Below are 15,760 nucleotides of genomic sequence, written 5' to 3' on the forward strand. Positions count from 1 at the left end.
CTGCTGAAAGCCTCATTGAAGGCCTTTGCAGACGTGTGAGACTGGCACCTACTCGGGCTGGGCCTCTATGAGCTGTTTGCATAATCTGAGATTGCCCTGCTTCCAGTCAAGGCGCAGCGGCCCCTTCTACTAAAAGGGATCAGCAGAGTGATCGCTAGTAGCAGAAATAAGGCAAGCAAGGCAATCAAGGCTTGTTTTTTTGTTTGATCTCTTCCTTTTCACGATGCTTCAAAGTCAACGAAAGGTACATGTGCAAAACGCTCATGCATTGGCCGGGAATCGAACCCGGGCCTCCCGCGTGGCAGGCGAGAATTCTACCACTGAACCACCAATGCCTTACATGCTGCACACTGGCGCTACAGTGCTCTGGACCATTGCAGCCCAGAGCAGCTGATTTAACAGAGCACTGCAGTGACATGAGGATGGCGCCAGCTCCGGTGGGTGAATGGGAGCTGCGCTGCCCTGGCAGTCCTTCTCACTCACTTGGCCACGAACGGCCAGGTTCTATAGACAGGAAAAGTGGACAGAGGCAAGCACACTGGTAGATGAGGGTGGCCTTTGTATGGGTCGCTACTCTGAGTGCAGTTCCCTGAGCACCGTGCCTCAGGAAAGCCAGACTTCTACTGCAGGACTCAGGGGATATCTTTGCAGCCACACGAGGCTGACACCCTTTCAATCTGGGCTTCTGGGGTCTTCTGGGAATTATTTGCATAATAGAAGGTTTCCCGCCTTAAGTTGAAACTGCAGTTCCATCTTCTGCTAAAAGAGGGCAGCAGAGTGCTTTCTTTGCGCAGAAAACAGACAAGAAATGCAATCATCTTATCTACCGTTTCCATTTTTCTTTTCCCATGCCTTTTAAAATATCAAGAGACACGTCTACAAAAGTGCCATGCATTGGCCGGGAATCGAACCCGGGCCTCCCGCTTGGGAAGCGAAAATTCTACCACTGAACTACCAATGCCTGACAAGCAGCATTACTGCGGTAGAGCGCTTGATTTAACACACCTGCCAGTTCCATGCGAATGGTCACTCGTAAACTCTTGACTTCTGCTGAAAGCCTCATTGAAGGCCTTTGCAGACGTGTGAGACTGGCACCTACTCGGGCTGGGCCTCTATGAGCGTTTTGCATAATCTGAGATTGCCCTGCTTCCAGTCAAGGCGCAGCGGCCCCTTCTACTAAAAGGGATCAGCAGACTGATCGCTAGTAGCAGAAATAAGGCAAGCAAGGCAATCAAGGCTTGTTTTTTTGTTCGGTCTCTTCCTTTTCACGATGCTTCAAAGTCAACGAAAGGTACATGTGCAAAACGCTCATGCATTGGCCGGGAATCGAACCCGGGCCTCCCGCATGGCAGGCGAGAATTCTACCACTGAACCACCAATGCCTTTCATGCTGCACACTGGCGCTACAGTGCTCTGGACCATTGCAGCCCAGAGCAGCTGATTTAACAGAGCACTGCAGTGACATGAGGATGGCGCCAGCTCCGGTGGGTGAATGGGAGCTGCGCTGCCCTGGCAGTCCTTCTCACTCACTTGGCCACGAACGGCCACGAACGGCCAGGTTCTATAGACAGGAAAAGTGGACAGAGGCAAGCACACTGGTAGATGAGGGTGGCCTTTGTATGGGTCGCTACTCAGAGTGCAGTTCCCTGAGCACCGTGCCTCAGGAAAGCCAGACTTCTACTGCAGGACTCAGTGGATATCTTTGCAGCCACACGAGGCTGACACCCTTTCAATCTGGGCTTCTGGGGTCTTCTGGGAATTATTTGCATAATAGAAGGTTTCCCGCCTTAAGTTGAAACTGCAGTTCCATCTTCTGCTAAAAGAGGGCAGCAGAGTGCTTTCTTTGCGCAGAAAACAGAGAAGCAATGCAATCATCTTATCTACCGTTTCCATTTTTCTTTTCCCATGCCTTTTAAAATATCAAGAGACACGTCTACAAAAGTGCCATGCATTGGCCGGGAATCGAACCCGGGCCTCCCGCGTGGGAAGCGAGAATTCTACCACTGAACTACCAATGCTTGACAAGCAGCATTACTGCGGTAGAGCGCTTGATTTAACACACCTGCCAGTTCCATGCGAATGGTCACTCGTAAACTCTTGACTTCTGCTGAAAGCCTCATTGAAGGCCTTTGCAGACGTGTGAGACTGGCACCTACTCGAGCTGGGCCTCTATGAGCTGTTTGCATAATCTGAGATTGCCCTGCTTCCAGTCAAGGCGCAGCGGCCCCTTCTACTAAAAGGGATCAGCAGAGTGATCGCTAGTAGCAGAAATAAGGCAAGCAAGGCAATCAAGGCTTGTTTTTTTGTTTGATCTCTTCCTTTTCACGATGCTTCAAAGTCAACGAAAGGTACATGTGCAAAACGCTCATGCATTGGCCGGGAATCGAACCCGGGCCTCCCGCGTGGCAGGCGAGAATTCTACCACTGAACCACCAATGCCTTACATGCTGCACACTGGCGCTACAGTGCTCTGGACCATTGCAGCCCAGAGCAGCTGATTTAACAGAGCACTGCAGTGACATGAGGATGGCGCCAGCTCCGGTGGGTGAATGGGAGCTGCGCTGCCCTGGCAGTCCTTCTCACTCACTTGGCCACGAACGGCCAGGTTCTATAGACAGGAAAAGTGGACAGAGGCAAGCACACTGGTAGATGAGGGTGGCCTTTGTATGGGTCGCTACTCTGAGTGCAGTTCCCTGAGCACCGTGCCTCAGGAAAGCCAGACTTCTACTGCAGGACTCAGGGGATATCTTTGCAGCCACACGAGGCTGACACCCTTTCAATCTGGGCTTCTGGGGTCTTCTGGGAATTATTTGCATAATAGAAGGTTTCCCGCCTTAAGTTGAAACTGCAGTTCCATCTTCTGCTAAAAGAGGGCAGCAGAGTGCTTTCTTTGCGCAGAAAACAGACAAGCAATGCAATCATCTTATCTACCGTTTCCATTTTTCTTTTCCCATGCCTTTTAAAATATCAAGAGACACGTCTACAAAAGTGCCATGCATTGGCCGGGAATCGAACCCGGGCCTCCCGCTTGGGAAGCTAGAATTCTACCACTGAACTACCAATGCTTGACAAGCAGCATTACTGCGGTAGAGCGCTTGATTTAACACACCTGCCAGTTCCATGCGAATGGTCACTCGTAAACTCTTGACTTCTGCTGAAAGCCTCATTGAAGGCCTTTGCAGACGTGTGAGACTGGCACCTACTCGGGCTGGGCCTCTATGAGCTGTTTGCATAATCTGAGATTGCCCTGCTTCCAGTCAAGGCGCAGCGGCCCCTTCTACTAAAAGGGATCAGCAGAGTGATCGCTAGTAGCAGAAATAAGGCAAGCAAGGCAATCAAGGCTTGTTTTTTTGTTTGATCTCTTCCTTTTCACGATGCTTCAAAGTCAACGAAAGGTACATGTGCAAAACGCTCATGCATTGGCCGGGAATCGAACCCGGGCCTCCCGCGTGGCAGGCGAGAATTCTACCACTGAACCACCAATGCCTTACATGCTGCACACTGGCGCTACAGTGCTCTGGACCATTGCAGCCCAGAGCAGCTGATTTAACAGAGCACTGCAGTGACATGAGGATGGCGCCAGCTCCGGTGGGTGAATGGGAGCTGCGCTGCCCTGGCAGTCCTTCTCACTCACTTGGCCACGAACGGCCAGGTTCTATAGACAGGAAAAGTGGACAGAGGCAAGCACACTGGTAGATGAGGGTGGCCTTTGTATGGGTCGCTACTCTGAGTGCAGTTCCCTGAGCACCGTGCCTCAGGAAAGCCAGACTTCTACTGCAGGACTCAGTGGATATCTTTGCAGCCACACGAGGCTGACACCCTTTCAATCTGGGCTTCTGGGGTCTTCTGGGAATTATTTGCATAATAGAAGGTTTCCCGCCTTAAGTTGAAACTGCAGTTCCATCTTCTGCTAAAAGAGGGCAGCAGAGTGCTTTCTTTGCGCAGAAAACAGAGAAGCAATGCAATCATCTTATCTACCGTTTCCATTTTTCTTTTCCCATGCCTTTTAAAATATCAAGAGACACGTCTACAAAAGTGCCATGCATTGGCCGGGAATCGAACCCGGGCCTCCCGCGTGGGAAGCGAGAATTCTACCACTGAACTACCAATGCTTGACAAGCAGCATTACTGCGGTAGAGCGCTTGATTTAACACACCTGCCAGTTCCATGCGAATGGTCACTCGTAAACTCTTGACTTCTGCTGAAAGCCTCATTGAAGGCCTTTGCAGACGTGTGAGACTGGCACCTACTCGAGCTGGGCCTCTATGAGCTGTTTGCATAATCTGAGATTGCCCTGCTTCCAGTCAAGGCGCAGCGGCCCCTTCTACTAAAAGGGATCAGCAGAGTGATCGCTAGTAGCAGAAATAAGGCAAGCAAGGCAATCAAGGCTTGTTTTTTTGTTTGATCTCTTCCTTTTCACGATGCTTCAAAGTCAACGAAAGGTACATGTGCAAAACGCTCATGCATTGGCCGGGAATCGAACCCGGGCCTCCCGCGTGGCAGGCGAGAATTCTACCACTGAACCACCAATGCCTTACATGCTGCACACTGGCGCTACAGTGCTCTGGACCATTGCAGCCCAGAGCAGCTGATTTAACAGAGCACTGCAGTGACATGAGGATGGCGCCAGCTCCGGTGGGTGAATGGGAGCTGCGCTGCCCTGGCAGTCCTTCTCACTCACTTGGCCACGAACGGCCAGGTTCTATAGACAGGAAAAGTGGACAGAGGCAAGCACACTGGTAGATGAGGGTGGCCTTTGTATGGGTCGCTACTCTGAGTGCAGTTCCCTGAGCACCGTGCCTCAGGAAAGCCAGACTTCTACTGCAGGACTCAGGGGATATCTTTGCAGCCACACGAGGCTGACACCCTTTCAATCTGGGCTTCTGGGGTCTTCTGGGAATTATTTGCATAATAGAAGGTTTCCCGCCTTAAGTTGAAACTGCAGTTCCATCTTCTGCTAAAAGAGGGCAGCAGAGTGCTTTCTTTGCGCAGAAAACAGACAAGCAATGCAATCATCTTATCTACCGTTTCCATTTTTCTTTTCCCATGCCTTTTAAAATATCAAGAGACACGTCTACAAAAGTGCCATGCATTGGCCGGGAATCGAACCCGGGCCTCCCGCTTGGGAAGCTAGAATTCTACCACTGAACTACCAATGCTTGACAAGCAGCATTACTGCGGTAGAGCGCTTGATTTAACACACCTGCCAGTTCCATGCGAATGGTCACTCGTAAACTCTTGACTTCTGCTGAAAGCCTCATTGAAGGCCTTTGCAGACGTGTGAGACTGGCACCTACTCGGGCTGGGCCTCTATGAGCTGTTTGCATAATCTGAGATTGCCCTGCTTCCAGTCAAGGCGCAGCGGCCCCTTCTACTAAAAGGGATCAGCAGAGTGATCGCTAGTAGCAGAAATAAGGCAAGCAAGGCAATCAAGGCTTGTTTTTTTGTTTGATCTCTTCCTTTTCACGATGCTTCAAAGTCAACGAAAGGTACATGTGCAAAACGCTCATGCATTGGCCGGGAATCGAACCCGGGCCTCCCGCGTGGCAGGCGAGAATTCTACCACTGAACCACCAATGCCTTACATGCTGCACACTGGCGCTACAGTGCTCTGGACCATTGCAGCCCAGAGCAGCTGATTTAACAGAGCACTGCAGTGACATGAGGATGGCGCCAGCTCCGGTGGGTGAATGGGAGCTGCGCTGCCCTGGCAGTCCTTCTCACTCACTTGGCCACGAACGGCCAGGTTCTATAGACAGGAAAAGTGGACAGAGGCAAGCACACTGGTAGATGAGGGTGGCCTTTGTATGGGTCGCTACTCTGAGTGCAGTTCCCTGAGCACCGTGCCTCAGGAAAGCCAGACTTCTACTGCAGGACTCAGGGGATATCTTTGCAGCCACACGAGGCTGACACCCTTTCAATCTGGGCTTCTGGGGTCTTCTGGGAATTATTTGCATAATAGAAGGTTTCCCGCCTTAAGTTGAAACTGCAGTTCCATCTTCTGCTAAAAGAGGGCAGCAGAGTGCTTTCTTTGCGCAGAAAACAGACAAGCAATGCAATCATCTTATCTACCGTTTCCATTTTTCTTTTCCCATGCCTTTTAAAATATCAAGAGACACGTCTACAAAAGTGCCATGCATTGGCCGGGAATCGAACCCGGGCCTCCCGCTTGGGAAGCGAGAATTCTACCACTGAACTACCAATGCTTGACAAGCAGCATTACTGCGGTAGAGCGCTTGATTTAACACACCTGCCAGTTCCATGCGAATGGTCACTCGTAAACTCTTGACTTCTGCTGAAAGCCTCATTGAAGGCCTTTGCAGACGTGTGAGACTGGCACCTACTCGAGCTGGGCCTCGATGAGCTGTTTGCATAATCTGAGATTGCCCTGCTTCCAGTCAAGGCGCAGCGGCCCCTTCTACTAAAAGGGATCAGCAGAGTGATCGCTAGTAGCAGAAATAAGGCAAGCAAGGCAATCAAGGCTTGTTTTTTTGTTTGATCTCTTCCTTTTCACGATGCTTCAAAGTCAACGAAAGGTACATGTGCAAAACGCTCATGCATTGGCCGGGAATCGAACCCGGGCCTCCCGCGTGGCAGGCGAGAATTCTACCACTGAACCACCAATGCCTTACATGCTGCACACTGGCGCTACAGTGCTCTGGACCATTGCAGCCCAGAGCAGCTGATTTAACAGAGCACTGCAGTGACATGAGGATGGCGCCAGCTCCGGTGGGTGAATGGGAGCTGCGCTGCCCTGGCAGTCCTTCTCACTCACTTGGCCACGAACGGCCAGGTTCTATAGACAGGAAAAGTGGACAGAGGCAAGCACACTGGTAGATGAGGGTGGCCTTTGTATGGGTCGCTACTCTGAGTGCAGTTCCCTGAGCACCGTGCCTCAGGAAAGCCAGACTTCTACTGCAGGACTCAGGGGATATCTTTGCAGCCACACGAGGCTGACACCCTTTCAATCTGGGCTTCTGGGGTCTTCTGGGAATTATTTGCATAATAGAAGGTTTCCCGCCTTAAGTTGAAACTGCAGTTCCATCTTCTGCTAAAAGAGGGCAGCAGAGTGCTTTCTTTGCGCAGAAAACAGACAAGCAATGCAATCATCTTATCTACCGTTTCCATTTTTCTTTTCCCATGCCTTTTAAAATATCAAGAGACACGTCTACAAAAGTGCCATGCATTGGCCGGGAATCGAACCCGGGCCTCCCGCTTGGGAAGCGAGAATTCTACCACTGAACTACCAATGCTTGACAAGCAGCATTACTGCGGTAGAGCGCTTGATTTAACACACCTGCCAGTTCCATGCGAATGGTCACTCGTAAACTCTTGACTTCTGCTGAAAGCCTCATTGAAGGCCTTTGCAGACGTGTGAGACTGGCACCTACTCGGGCTGGGCCTCTATGAGCTGTTTGCATAATCTGAGATTGCCCTGCTTCCAGTCAAGGCGCAGCGGCCCCTTCTACTAAAAGGGATCAGTAGAGTGATCGCTAGTAGCAGAAATAAGGCAAGCAAGGCAATCAAGGCTTGTTTTTTTGTTCGGTCTCTTCCTTTTCACGATGCTTCAAAGTCAACGAAAGGTACATGTGCAAAACGCTCATGCATTGGCCGGGAATCGAACCCGGGCCTCCCGCGTGGCAGGCGAGAATTCTACCACTGAACCACCAATGCCTTTCATGCTGCACACTGGCGCTACAGTGCTCTGGACCATTGCAGCCCAGAGCAGCTGATTTAACAGAGCACTGCAGTGACATGAGGATGGCGCCAGCTCCGGTGGGTGAATGGGAGCTGCGCTGCCCTGGCAGTCCTTCTCACTCACTTGGCCACGAACGGCCAGGTTCTATAGACAGGAAAAGTGGACAGAGGCAAGCACACTGGTAGATGAGGGTGGCCTTTGTATGGGTCGCTACTCTGAGTGCAGTTCCCTGAGCACCGTGCCTCAGGAAAGCCAGACTTCTACCGCAGGACTCAGGGGATATCTTTGCAGCCACACGAGGCTGACACCCTTTCAATCTGGGCTTCTGGGGTCTTCTGGGAATTATTTGCATAATAGAAGGTTTCCCGCCTTAAGTTGAAACTGCAGTTCCATCTTCTGCTAAAAGAGGGCAGCAGAGTGCTTTCTTTGCGCAGAAAACAGACAAGAAATGCAATCATCTTATCTACCGTTTCCATTTTTCTTTTCCCATGCCTTTTAAAATATCAAGAGACACGTCTACAAAAGTGCCATGCATTGGCCGGGAATCGAACCCGGGCCTCCCGCTTGGGAAGCGAGAATTCTACCACTGAACTACCAATGCCTGACAAGCAGCATTACTGCGGTAGAGCGCTTGATTTAACACACCTGCCAGTTCCATGCGAATGGTCACTCGTAAACTCTTGACTTCTGCTGAAAGCCTCATTGAAGGCCTTTGCAGACGTGTGAGACTGGCACCTACTCGAGCTGGGCCTCTATGAGCGTTTTGCATAATCTGAGATTGCCCTGCTTCCAGTCAAGGCGCAGCGGCCCCTTCTACTAAAAGGGATCAGCAGACTGATCGCTAGTAGCAGAAATAAGGCAAGCAAGGCAATCAAGGCTTGTTTTTTTGTTCGGTCTCTTCCTTTTCACGATGCTTCAAAGTCAACGAAAGGTACATGTGCAAAACGCTCATGCATTGGCCGGGAATCGAACCCGGGCCTCCCGCATGGCAGGCGAGAATTCTACCACTGAACCACCAATGCCTTTCATGCTGCACACTGGCGCTACAGTGCTCTGGACCATTGCAGCCCAGAGCAGCTGATTTAACAGAGCACTGCAGTGACATGAGGATGGCGCCAGCTCCGGTGGGTGAATGGGAGCTGCGCTGCCCTGGCAGTCCTTCTCACTCACTTGGCCACGAACGGCCACGAACGGCCAGGTTCTATAGACAGGAAAAGTGGACAGAGGCAAGCACACTGGTAGATGAGGGTGGCCTTTGTATGGGTCGCTACTCAGAGTGCAGTTCCCTGAGCACCGTGCCTCAGGAAAGCCAGACTTCTACTGCAGGACTCAGTGGATATCTTTGCAGCCACACGAGGCTGACACCCTTTCAATCTGGGCTTCTGGGGTCTTCTGGGAATTATTTGCATAATAGAAGGTTTCCCGCCTTAAGTTGAAACTGCAGTTCCATCTTCTGCTAAAAGAGGGCAGCAGAGTGCTTTCTTTGCGCAGAAAACAGAGAAGCAATGCAATCATCTTATCTACCGTTTCCATTTTTCTTTTCCCATGCCTTTTAAAATATCAAGAGACACGTCTACAAAAGTGCCATGCATTGGCCGGGAATCGAACCCGGGCCTCCCGCTTGGGAAGCGAGAATTCTACCACTGAACTACCAATGCTTGACAAGCAGCATTACTGCGGTAGAGCGCTTGATTTAACACACCTGCCAGTTCCATGCGAATGGTCACTCGTAAACTCTTGACTTCTGCTGAAAGCCTCATTGAAGGCCTTTGCAGACGTGTGAGACTGGCACCTACTCGAGCTGGGCCTCTATGAGCTGTTTGCATAATCTGAGATTGCCCTGCTTCCAGTCAAGGCGCAGCGGCCCCTTCTACTAAAAGGGATCAGCAGAGTGATCGCTAGTAGCAGAAATAAGGCAAGCAAGGCAATCAAGGCTTGTTTTTTTGTTTGATCTCTTCCTTTTCACGATGCTTCAAAGTCAACGAAAGGTACATGTGCAAAACGCTCATGCATTGGCCGGGAATCGAAACCGGGCCTCCCGCGTGGCAGGCGAGAATTCTACCACTGAACCACCAATGCCTTACATGCTGCACACTGGCGCTACAGTGCTCTGGACCATTGCAGCCCAGAGCAGCTGATTTAACAGAGCACTGCAGTGACATGAGGATGGCGCCAGCTCCGGTGGGTGAATGGGAGCTGCGCTGCCCTGGCAGTCCTTCTCACTCACTTGGCCACGAACGGCCAGGTTCTATAGACAGGAAAAGTGGACAGAGGCAAGCACACTGGTAGATGAGGGTGGCCTTTGTATGGGTCGCTACTCTGAGTGCAGTTCCCTGAGCACCGTGCCTCAGGAAAGCCAGACTTCTACTGCAGGACTCAGGGGATATCTTTGCAGCCACACGAGGCTGACACCCTTTCAATCTGGGCTTCTGGGGTCTTCTGGGAATTATTTGCATAATAGAAGGTTTCCCGCCTTAAGTTGAAACTGCAGTTCCATCTTCTGCTAAAAGAGGGCAGCAGAGTGCTTTCTTTGCGCAGAAAACAGACAAGCAATGCAATCATCTTATCTACCGTTTCCATTTTTCTTTTCCCATGCCTTTTAAAATATCAAGAGACACGTCTACAAAAGTGCCATGCATTGGCCGGGAATCGAACCCGGGCCTCCCGCTTGGGAAGCGAGAATTCTACCACTGAACTACCAATGCTTGACAAGCAGCATTACTGCGGTAGAGCGCTTGATTTAACACACCTGCCAGTTCCATGCGAATGGTCACTCGTAAACTCTTGACTTCTGCTGAAAGCCTCATTGAAGGCCTTTGCAGACGTGTGAGACTGGCACCTACTCTGGCTGGGCCTCTATGAGCTGTTTGCATAATCTGAGATTGCCCTGCTTCCAGTCAAGGCGCAGCGGCCCCTTCTACTAAAAGGGATCAGCAGAGTGATCGCTAGTAGCAGAAATAAGGCAAGCAAGGCAATCAAGGCTTGTTTTTTTGTTTGATCTCTTCCTTTTCACGATGCTTCAAAGTCAACGAAAGGTACATGTGCAAAACGCTCATGCATTGGCCGGGAATCGAACCCGGGCCTCCCGCGTGGCAGGCGAGAATTCTACCACTGAACCACCAATGCCTTACATGCTGCACACTGGCGCTACAGTGCTCTGGACCATTGCAGCCCAGAGCAGCTGATTTAACAGAGCACTGCAGTGACATGAGGATGGCGCCAGCTCCGGTGGGTGAATGGGAGCTGCGCTGCCCTGGCAGTCCTTCTCACTCACTTGGCCACGAACGGCCAGGTTCTATAGACAGGAAAAGTGGACAGAGGCAAGCACACTGGTAGATGAGGGTGGCCTTTGTATGGGTCGCTACTCTGAGTGCAGTTCCCTGAGCACCGTGCCTCAGGAAAGCCAGACTTCTACTGCAGGACTCAGGGGATATCTTTGCAGCCACACGAGGCTGACACCCTTTCAATCTGGGCTTCTGGGGTCTTCTGGGAATTATTTGCATAATAGAAGGTTTCCCGCCTTAAGTTGAAACTGCAGTTCCATCTTCTGCTAAAAGAGGGCAGCAGAGTGCTTTCTTTGCGCAGAAAACAGACAAGCAATGCAATCATCTTATCTACCGTTTCCATTTTTCTTTTCCCATGCCTTTTAAAATATCAAGAGACACGTCTACAAAAGTGCCATGCATTGGCCGGGAATCGAACCCGGGCCTCCCGCTTGGGAAGCGAGAATTCTACCACTGAACTACCAATGCTTGACAAGCAGCATTACTGCGGTAGAGCGCTTGATTTAACACACCTGCCAGTTCCATGCGAATGGTCACTCGTAAACTCTTGACTTCTGCTGAAAGCCTCATTGAAGGCCTTTGCAGACGTGTGAGACTGGCACCTACTCGAGCTGGGCCTCTATGAGCTGTTTGCATAATCTGAGATTGCCCTGCTTCCAGTCAAGGCGCAGCGGCCCCTTCTACTAAAAGGGATCAGCAGAGTGATCGCTAGTAGCAGAAATAAGGCAAGCAAGGCAATCAAGGCTTGTTTTTTTGTTTGATCTCTTCCTTTTCACGATGCTTCAAAGTCAACGAAAGGTACATGTGCAAAACGCTCATGCATTGGCCGGGAATCGAACCCGGGCCTCCCGCGTGGCAGGCGAGAATTCTACCACTGAACCACCAATGCCTTACATGCTGCAAACTGGCGCTACAGTGCTCTGGACCATTGCAGCCCAGAGCAGCTGATTTAACAGAGCACTGCAGTGACATGAGGATGGCGCCAGCTCCGGTGGGTGAATGGGAGCTGCGCTGCCCTGGCAGTCCTTCTCACTCACTTGGCCACGAACGGCCAGGTTCTATAGACAGGAAAAGTGGACAGAGGCAAGCACACTGGTAGATGAGGGTGGCCTTTGTATGGGTCGCTACTCTGAGTGCAGTTCCCTGAGCACCGTGCCTCAGGAAAGCCAGACTTCTACTGCAGGACTCAGGGGATATCTTTGCAGCCACACGAGGCTGACACCCTTTCAATCTGGGCTTCTGGGGTCTTCTGGGAATTATTTGCATAATAGAAGGTTTCCCGCCTTAAGTTGAAACTGCAGTTCCATCTTCTGCTAAAAGAGGGCAGCAGAGTGCTTTCTTTGCGCAGAAAACAGACAAGCAATGCAATCATCTTATCTACCGTTTCCATTTTTCTTTTCCCATGCCTTTTAAAATATCAAGAGACACGTCTACAAAAGTGCCATGCATTGGCCGGGAATCGAACCCGGGCCTCCCGCTTGGGAAGCGAGAATTCTACCACTGAACTACCAATGCTTGACAAGCAGCATTACTGCGGTAGAGTGCTTGATTTAACACACCTGCCAGTTCCATGCGAATGGTCACTCGTAAACTCTTGACTTCTGCTGAAAGCCTCATTGAAGGCCTTTGCAGACGTGTGAGACTGGCACCTACTCGAGCTGGGCCTCTATGAGCTGTTTGCATAATCTGAGATTGCCCTGCTTCCAGTCAAGGCGCAGCGGCCCCTTCTACTAAAAGGGATCAGCAGAGTGATCGCTAGTAGCAGAAATAAGGCAAGCAAGGCAATCAAGGCTTGTTTTTTTGTTTGATCTCTTCCTTTTCACGATGCTTCAAAGTCAACGAAAGGTACATGTGCAAAACGCTCATGCATTGGCCGGGAATCGAACCCGGGCCTCCCGCGTGGCAGGCGAGAATTCTACCACTGAACCACCAATGCCTTTCATGCTGCACACTGGCGCTACAGTGCTCTGGACCATTGCAGCCCAGAGCAGCTGATTTAACAGAGCACTGCAGTGACATGAGGATGGCACCAGCTCCGGTGGGTGAATGGGAGCTGCGCTGCCCTGGCAGTCCTTCTCACTCACTTGGCCACGAACGGCCAGGTTCTATAGACAGGAAAAGTGGACAGAGGCAAGCACACTGGTAGATGAGGGTGGCCTTTGTATGGGTTGCTACTCTGAGTGCAGTTCCCTGAGCACCGTGCCTCAGGAAAGCCAGACTTCTACTGCAGGACTCAGGGGATATCTTTGCAGCCACACGAGGCTGACACCCTTTCAATCTGGGCTTCTGGGGTCTTCTGGGAATTATTTGCATAATAGAAGGTTTCCCGCCTTAAGTTGAAACTGCAGTTCCATCTTCTGCTAAAAGAGGGCAGCAGAGTGCTTTCTTTGCGCAGAAAACAGACAAGCAATGCAATCATCTTATCTACCGTTTCCATTTTTCTTTTCCCATGCCTTTTAAAATATCAAGAGACACGTCTACAAAAGTGCCATGCATTGGCCGGGAATCGAACCCGGGCCTCCCGCTTCCGGCTGACAAGCAGCATTACTGCGGTAGAGCGCTTGATTTAACACACCTGCCAGTTCCATGCGAATGGTCACTCGTAAACTCTTGACTTCTGCTGAAAGCCTCATTGAAGGCCTTTGCAGACGTGTGAGACTGGCACCTACTCGGGCTGGGCCTCTATGAGCTGTTTGCATAATCTGAGATTGCCCTGCTTCCAGTCAAGGCGCAGCGGCCCCTTCTACTAAAAGGGATCAGCAGAGTGATCGCTAGTAGCAGAAATAAGGCAAGCAAGGCAATCAAGGCTTGTTTTTTTGTTCGGTCTCTTCCTTTTCACGATGCTTCAAAGTCAACGAAAGGTACATGTGCAAAACGCTCATGCATTGGCCGGGAATTGAACCCGGGCCTCCCGCGTGGCAGGCGAGAATTCTACCACTGAACCACCAATGCCTTTCATGCTGCACACTGGCGCTACAGTGCTCTGGACCATTGCAGCCCAGAGCAGCTGATTTAACAGAGCACTGCAGTGACATGAGGATGGCGCCAGCTCCGGTGGGTGAATGGGAGCTGCGCTGCCCTGGCAGTCCTTCTCACTCACTTGGCCACGAACGGCCAGGTTCTATAGACAGGAAAAGTGGACAGAGGCAAGCACACTGGTAGATGAGGGTGGCCTTTGTATGGGTCGCTACTCTGAGTGCAGTTCCCTGAGCACCGTGCCTCAGGAAAGCCAGACTTCTACCGCAGGACTCAGGGGATATCTTTGCAGCCACACGAGGCTGACACCCTTTCAATCTGGGCTTCTGGGGTCTTCTGGGAATTATTTGCATAATAGAAGGTTTCCCGCCTTAAGTTGAAACTGCAGTTCCATCTTCTGCTAAAAGAGGGCAGCAGAGTGCTTTCTTTGCGCAGAAAACAGACAAGAAATGCAATCATCTTATCTACCGTTTCCATTTTTCTTTTCCCATGCCTTTTAAAATATCAAGAGACACGTCTACAAAAGTGCCATGCATTGGCCGGGAATCGAACCCGTGCCTCCCGCTTGGGAAGCGAGAATTCTACCACTGAACTACCAATGCCTGACAAGCAGCATTACTGCGGTAGAGCGCTTGATTTAACACACCTGCCAGTTCCATGCGAATGGTCACTCGTAAACTCTTGACTTCTGCTGAAAGCCTCATTGAAGGCCTTTGCAGACGTGTGAGACTGGCACCTACTCGGGCTGGGCCTCTATGAGCGTTTTGCATAATCTGAGATTGCCCTGCTTCCAGTCAAGGCGCAGCGGCCCCTTCTACTAAAAGGGATCAGCAGAGTGATCGCTAGTAGCAGAAATAAGGCAAGCAAGGCAATCAAGGCTTGTTTTTTTGTTCGGTCTCTTCCTTTTCACGATGCTTCAAAGTCAACGAAAGGTACATGTGCAAAATGCTCATGCATTGGCCGGGAATCGAACCCGGGCCTCCCGCATGGCAGGCGAGAATTCTACCACTGAACCACCAATGCCTTTCATGCTGCACACTGGCGCTACAGTGCTCTGGACCATTGCAGCCCAGAGCAGCTGATTTAACAGAGCACTGCAGTGACATGAGGATGGCGCCAGCTCCGGTGGGTGAATGGGAGCTGCGCTGCCCTGGCAGTCCTTCTCACTCACTTGGCCACGAACGGCCACGAACGGCCAGGTTCTATAGACAGGAAAAGTGGACAGAGGCAAGCACACTGGTAGATGAGGGTGGCCTTTGTATGGGTCGCTACTCAGAGTGCAGTTCCCTGAGCACCGTGCCTCAGGAAAGCCAGACTTCTACTGCAGGACTCAGTGGATATCTTTGCAGCCACACGAGGCTGACACCCTTTCAATCTGGGCTTCTGGGGTCTTCTGGGAATTATTTGCATAATAGAAGGTTTCCCGCCTTAAGTTGAAACTGCAGTTCCATCTTCTGCTAAAAGAGGGCAGCAGAGTGCTTTCTTTGCGCAGAAAACAGAGAAGCAATGCAATCATCTTATCTACCGTTTCCATTTTTCTTTTCCCATGCCTTTTAAAATATCAAGAGACACGTCTACAAAAGTGCCATGCATTGGCCGGGAATCGAACCCGGGCCTCCCGCTTGGGAAGCGAGAATTCTACCACTGAACTACCAATGCTTGACAAGCAGCATTACTGCGGTAGAGCGCTTGATTTAACACACCTGCCAGTTCCATGCGAATGGTCACTCGTAAACTCTTGACTTCTGCTGAAAGCCTCATTGAAGGCCTTTGCAGACGTGTGAGACTGGCACCTACTCGA

General features: G+C 51.0%; 26 non-coding genes across 26 annotated transcripts; all 26 read right to left on the bottom strand.

Moving 5' to 3' along the window:
• Nucleotides 1–264: 264 nt before the first annotated feature.
• On the bottom strand, nucleotides 265–335 carry TRNAG-GCC (transfer RNA glycine (anticodon GCC)). The gene has a single exon. It is a non-coding gene; the product is annotated as a tRNA-Gly (tRNA).
• Nucleotides 336–890: 555 nt separating this feature from the next.
• TRNAG-CCC (transfer RNA glycine (anticodon CCC)) lies at nucleotides 891–961 on the bottom strand. The gene has a single exon. It is a non-coding gene; the product is annotated as a tRNA-Gly (tRNA).
• Nucleotides 962–1,311: 350 nt separating this feature from the next.
• On the bottom strand, nucleotides 1,312–1,382 carry TRNAG-GCC (transfer RNA glycine (anticodon GCC)). The gene has a single exon. It is a non-coding gene; the product is annotated as a tRNA-Gly (tRNA).
• Nucleotides 1,383–1,947: 565 nt separating this feature from the next.
• On the bottom strand, nucleotides 1,948–2,018 carry TRNAG-CCC (transfer RNA glycine (anticodon CCC)). The gene has a single exon. It is a non-coding gene; the product is annotated as a tRNA-Gly (tRNA).
• A 350-nt stretch (nucleotides 2,019–2,368) lies between these two features.
• TRNAG-GCC (transfer RNA glycine (anticodon GCC)) lies at nucleotides 2,369–2,439 on the bottom strand. Its single transcript has one exon. It is a non-coding gene; the product is annotated as a tRNA-Gly (tRNA).
• A 976-nt stretch (nucleotides 2,440–3,415) lies between these two features.
• On the bottom strand, nucleotides 3,416–3,486 carry TRNAG-GCC (transfer RNA glycine (anticodon GCC)). Its single transcript has one exon. It is a non-coding gene; the product is annotated as a tRNA-Gly (tRNA).
• A 555-nt stretch (nucleotides 3,487–4,041) lies between these two features.
• Nucleotides 4,042–4,112, bottom strand: TRNAG-CCC (transfer RNA glycine (anticodon CCC)). Its single transcript has one exon. It is a non-coding gene; the product is annotated as a tRNA-Gly (tRNA).
• Nucleotides 4,113–4,462: 350 nt separating this feature from the next.
• TRNAG-GCC (transfer RNA glycine (anticodon GCC)) lies at nucleotides 4,463–4,533 on the bottom strand. The gene has a single exon. It is a non-coding gene; the product is annotated as a tRNA-Gly (tRNA).
• Nucleotides 4,534–5,509: 976 nt separating this feature from the next.
• Nucleotides 5,510–5,580, bottom strand: TRNAG-GCC (transfer RNA glycine (anticodon GCC)). Its single transcript has one exon. It is a non-coding gene; the product is annotated as a tRNA-Gly (tRNA).
• Nucleotides 5,581–6,135: 555 nt separating this feature from the next.
• Nucleotides 6,136–6,206, bottom strand: TRNAG-CCC (transfer RNA glycine (anticodon CCC)). The gene has a single exon. It is a non-coding gene; the product is annotated as a tRNA-Gly (tRNA).
• A 350-nt stretch (nucleotides 6,207–6,556) lies between these two features.
• TRNAG-GCC (transfer RNA glycine (anticodon GCC)) lies at nucleotides 6,557–6,627 on the bottom strand. The gene has a single exon. It is a non-coding gene; the product is annotated as a tRNA-Gly (tRNA).
• A 555-nt stretch (nucleotides 6,628–7,182) lies between these two features.
• On the bottom strand, nucleotides 7,183–7,253 carry TRNAG-CCC (transfer RNA glycine (anticodon CCC)). Its single transcript has one exon. It is a non-coding gene; the product is annotated as a tRNA-Gly (tRNA).
• A 350-nt stretch (nucleotides 7,254–7,603) lies between these two features.
• Nucleotides 7,604–7,674, bottom strand: TRNAG-GCC (transfer RNA glycine (anticodon GCC)). Its single transcript has one exon. It is a non-coding gene; the product is annotated as a tRNA-Gly (tRNA).
• A 555-nt stretch (nucleotides 7,675–8,229) lies between these two features.
• On the bottom strand, nucleotides 8,230–8,300 carry TRNAG-CCC (transfer RNA glycine (anticodon CCC)). The gene has a single exon. It is a non-coding gene; the product is annotated as a tRNA-Gly (tRNA).
• A 350-nt stretch (nucleotides 8,301–8,650) lies between these two features.
• TRNAG-GCC (transfer RNA glycine (anticodon GCC)) lies at nucleotides 8,651–8,721 on the bottom strand. The gene has a single exon. It is a non-coding gene; the product is annotated as a tRNA-Gly (tRNA).
• Nucleotides 8,722–9,286: 565 nt separating this feature from the next.
• Nucleotides 9,287–9,357, bottom strand: TRNAG-CCC (transfer RNA glycine (anticodon CCC)). Its single transcript has one exon. It is a non-coding gene; the product is annotated as a tRNA-Gly (tRNA).
• A 976-nt stretch (nucleotides 9,358–10,333) lies between these two features.
• On the bottom strand, nucleotides 10,334–10,404 carry TRNAG-CCC (transfer RNA glycine (anticodon CCC)). The gene has a single exon. It is a non-coding gene; the product is annotated as a tRNA-Gly (tRNA).
• A 350-nt stretch (nucleotides 10,405–10,754) lies between these two features.
• Nucleotides 10,755–10,825, bottom strand: TRNAG-GCC (transfer RNA glycine (anticodon GCC)). Its single transcript has one exon. It is a non-coding gene; the product is annotated as a tRNA-Gly (tRNA).
• A 555-nt stretch (nucleotides 10,826–11,380) lies between these two features.
• Nucleotides 11,381–11,451, bottom strand: TRNAG-CCC (transfer RNA glycine (anticodon CCC)). The gene has a single exon. It is a non-coding gene; the product is annotated as a tRNA-Gly (tRNA).
• A 350-nt stretch (nucleotides 11,452–11,801) lies between these two features.
• Nucleotides 11,802–11,872, bottom strand: TRNAG-GCC (transfer RNA glycine (anticodon GCC)). The gene has a single exon. It is a non-coding gene; the product is annotated as a tRNA-Gly (tRNA).
• Nucleotides 11,873–12,427: 555 nt separating this feature from the next.
• On the bottom strand, nucleotides 12,428–12,498 carry TRNAG-CCC (transfer RNA glycine (anticodon CCC)). Its single transcript has one exon. It is a non-coding gene; the product is annotated as a tRNA-Gly (tRNA).
• A 350-nt stretch (nucleotides 12,499–12,848) lies between these two features.
• On the bottom strand, nucleotides 12,849–12,919 carry TRNAG-GCC (transfer RNA glycine (anticodon GCC)). Its single transcript has one exon. It is a non-coding gene; the product is annotated as a tRNA-Gly (tRNA).
• A 945-nt stretch (nucleotides 12,920–13,864) lies between these two features.
• On the bottom strand, nucleotides 13,865–13,935 carry TRNAG-GCC (transfer RNA glycine (anticodon GCC)). Its single transcript has one exon. It is a non-coding gene; the product is annotated as a tRNA-Gly (tRNA).
• A 555-nt stretch (nucleotides 13,936–14,490) lies between these two features.
• Nucleotides 14,491–14,561, bottom strand: TRNAG-CCC (transfer RNA glycine (anticodon CCC)). Its single transcript has one exon. It is a non-coding gene; the product is annotated as a tRNA-Gly (tRNA).
• A 350-nt stretch (nucleotides 14,562–14,911) lies between these two features.
• TRNAG-GCC (transfer RNA glycine (anticodon GCC)) lies at nucleotides 14,912–14,982 on the bottom strand. The gene has a single exon. It is a non-coding gene; the product is annotated as a tRNA-Gly (tRNA).
• Nucleotides 14,983–15,547: 565 nt separating this feature from the next.
• Nucleotides 15,548–15,618, bottom strand: TRNAG-CCC (transfer RNA glycine (anticodon CCC)). Its single transcript has one exon. It is a non-coding gene; the product is annotated as a tRNA-Gly (tRNA).
• Nucleotides 15,619–15,760: the final 142 nt, after the last annotated feature.

This window comes from Ambystoma mexicanum, chromosome 1p (genome assembly GCF_040938575.1).
Source record: "Ambystoma mexicanum isolate Mex_15411 chromosome 1p, UKY_AmexF1_1, whole genome shotgun sequence".
Classification (NCBI taxonomy): domain Eukaryota; kingdom Metazoa; phylum Chordata; class Amphibia; order Caudata; family Ambystomatidae; genus Ambystoma; species Ambystoma mexicanum.